This window comes from Panulirus ornatus, chromosome 52 (assembly GCF_036320965.1).
Source record: "Panulirus ornatus isolate Po-2019 chromosome 52, ASM3632096v1, whole genome shotgun sequence".
Taxonomy (NCBI): Eukaryota; Metazoa; Arthropoda; class Malacostraca; order Decapoda; family Palinuridae; genus Panulirus; species Panulirus ornatus.
The window spans coordinates 8,473,843-8,477,204 of record NC_092275.1 but is presented as its reverse complement, the minus strand read 5'-3'; the positions used below and the strand labels follow the sequence as shown (position 1 = coordinate 8,477,204).

Sequence of the window (3,362 nt, the reverse complement as noted above, 5' to 3'; positions counted from 1 at the left end):
TAGAGATCTAGCTAAGCGATGTACCCTTAGCGATATAGGTAAGCGATATACCCTTAGAGATCCAGCTAAGCGATATACCCTTAGCAATATAACTAAGCGATATACCCTTAGAGATCTAGCTAAGCGATATACCCTTAGTGATATAACTAAGCGATATACCCGTAGCGATATAGCTAAGTGATATGGATCTCTCAGCGATATACAGTTGCGATCCTTTGTGAAGAACCGTATCAAAAAAGTTTAACAAAAAGATTACGGGCAGCGATAGAGATTAGATTACTTGATCACTACATTGTTATCACTACAGTCTATGTTACCTGAGACGGACTGGGCAAATGAATCACCTACTTAACGTTTGGGTCGTCTTCAGTTATCATGTAGTAATACCTTCATAAACATCCAGCATCTACTAAGGGTTCATCCTATCGTAATGGAACTAACGACCCAGTTTCAAAACTACGCCCGAACAGGGACTCGAACCCTGGACCCTTAGGTTAAAAGCCTAATGCTCTACCGACTGAGCTATCCGGGCTCTGAGGATACAGGCAAGATGCCAGACACAAACACCACCAACTCGAACACCACCAACTAGCAACGCTTGTTTGCCAGTGGCGTCATAGCTACGTCTCTTCCTTGTATAGCACCTGAATGTTCTACGTCTTCTAGCTCTTTCTTGTATCTCGCCTGATGATGTGATCATTACACGAGAATGCACTTGGGAACTTATCGTGTTTCATTTTCCTCGTAGTTATCAGCATATACTAGATCACGCGCATTAGTGTGACCTCTTGCAATTAATCAATATATATATATATATATATATATATATATATATATATATATATATATATATATATATATATATATATATATATATATATATATATATATATATCAACATTTCTTTCCGATACTGTGATGCATAAATGTATCAGCTGATGAAAAATCTGTACGGTTCTTGGCCCGAAAAAATATACATTACGTTCATTATCAACAGTATCATCAAAATCGATTTTCATGTCTATATCTACTATAGACATCATCATCATTATGATTGTTTTTGTTTACCTAACTAACTTTATGATCGTAAGGATCGTCACTGCAGTGTGGAATTTTAAGTAAGAGAAAGGAGACAGAGAAAGATTCTAACACCACAAAACAAAGTTGTTGCTAACGACACTGGATGTGAGAAGAATCGGGAGAAGATGATCGGATCCCACCATGGTAGGAAGGAGAATCGGATCCTACTACTGTAAAGTATCGGATCCCATCACTGTTGGAGGGTTGGATCCCACCACTGTAGGAAAGAGGATCAGATCGTATCACTGTCGGAGGATTCGATCCCATCATTTCAAGGGGATCGGATCCCATCACTGTAGGAGGATTGGCTCACGTCACTGTAGGAGGATCGGATCTTACCACAGTATGAAGCTGGGGATTTTGGAACCCTCGTGCCATCTGATAGAAATTCCTCTCACGATGTCTCTCTGTTAAGCTAGTTTAGGTTAGGTTAAGTTAGATTAGGCTGGAGGGGTCGGATCCCACTGGAATATGAAATGACTGTGGGAATAACTTTGGTCAGGGAAATGAGGAGTAACGCTGTTTGAGGTCAATGTGATGAACAGCTGTATTTTATGGCCCTGAGCTCTTCAAGGCGACCTGACCGGAAAAGGAAATCAGAGTTTGATATAAGAATACGTACTTCGAAAGTGACTGGATGCCTTAGACAAGTATAAACTGTTTCTGCAGTAGTGGAAAACAAACTTAGAAGCACGCGCGTACGATGAAGAACCAGGGCTGTGCTCCAAGACCGTGCTACCTTCCCTATTCTGTTCCTTTTTCCTTAACTTTCTCTTCTTTCCCACACGCCCTCTCGAGAGCTCTTTAACACACACTTCCCGAATTCCTCAAGACCCAGGACCTTTCGCCTGTAATCTATTGTTAAGATAGTTAAGACAATTAAGACACGTGTATGTACAGTACATATATATATATATATATATATATATATATATATATATATATATATATATATATATTATCTCATAATGGTGAGATGTTCCTCCTGGACAACTGATCACAAGAATCGTGTGGATCCTCACAAGCGAGGAGGAGGAGGAGGATATTATAGTGAGCTTGGTCTGCGTAGGCAACGTTGCGGACACCGGAGATAAACCCAGAAGATTCCGGTTTCTATTACAGAGACAATCGGAACATAAAAGATATATATATATATATATATATATATATATATATATATATATATATATATATATATATATATATATATATATGTGTGTGTGTGTGTGTGTGTGTGTGTGTGTGTGTTTGTGTGTGTGTAAATGCATTTCTCCTTCCTCTACAGCAATCAATATTCTAACCTGATCGTAAAGACTAGAAATGAGAGTTAAGATATGATAAAGGAAAACAACATCTGTTCCTTCATTTTCCAGACATGAAGAGACAGAAGATTGACAGAATATCGTGACGAGAATAACTCCTTTGGAAAGATGGGAATATTTTCTCTGAAGAAAAGAAATTATAAAGGTAGCATGTCAAGCTATCTTATCAGTGTTCTGTTTTGAAATATGTATCCAATATATATTTTTTTCGAAGCAAATCTCTTTATTCTTTTTTTGATCCTTCCCACTTCGTTCATATCCAGTGGATGATAGAAAATGTTTTCGGGGTCAAAAATGTGATATTGATGATAAAATGAAATTTCTCGTGACACGTTCTGTGAAAACGAACAAAAAGAATAATACTTTACTTTTCAGTGTCCATATCTAGTAACACTTTACTTTTTTCTCGTGGGATAAAGTAAAATATACACAGCCTTATTGTTTTTGTTTAATTACCATCTCAACCGCTTAGAAAATGTAAGGACATCGCTGGTTTTTCATAACATATTTTTTCCACAATTTCAAACACAAAACTTCATAACCTTTAAGCGTAATGAACTTTGATAGATATATATGATAAATAAACATATATGAATATATGTAATATATAAATATATATATAAATATATATGAATATATATAAGTAGAAAGCATGGCCAAACATCTGTAAATTGTATGTGAATTGATGTATTTTGTAGAGGATGCAGCTTCTAGTAGACATTTATTTGTCATGATAATGAAATGATACGAAAAGAAAATTTCCAATGGGATTTTCAAATATGTATCACTGGTAGATTTTTCTATTCATTTGCAATTACCTTAAAAATGAATTTCTATGAAAGAGTCCTGGTGTTATCTAGTACCTTTCTAAAGGCTGCAATACTTTGGCTGGGACATATATATATATATATATATATATATATATATATATATATATATATATATATATATATATATATA

The 3,362-nt window shown here is 35.6% G+C and overlaps 1 non-coding gene across 1 annotated transcript; it reads right to left on the bottom strand.

Moving 5' to 3' along the window:
- Positions 1-459: 459 nt before the first annotated feature.
- TRNAK-UUU (transfer RNA lysine (anticodon UUU)) lies at positions 460-532 on the bottom strand. Its single transcript has one exon. It is a non-coding gene; the product is annotated as a tRNA-Lys (tRNA).
- Between the last annotated feature and the right edge of the window lie 2,830 nt (positions 533-3,362).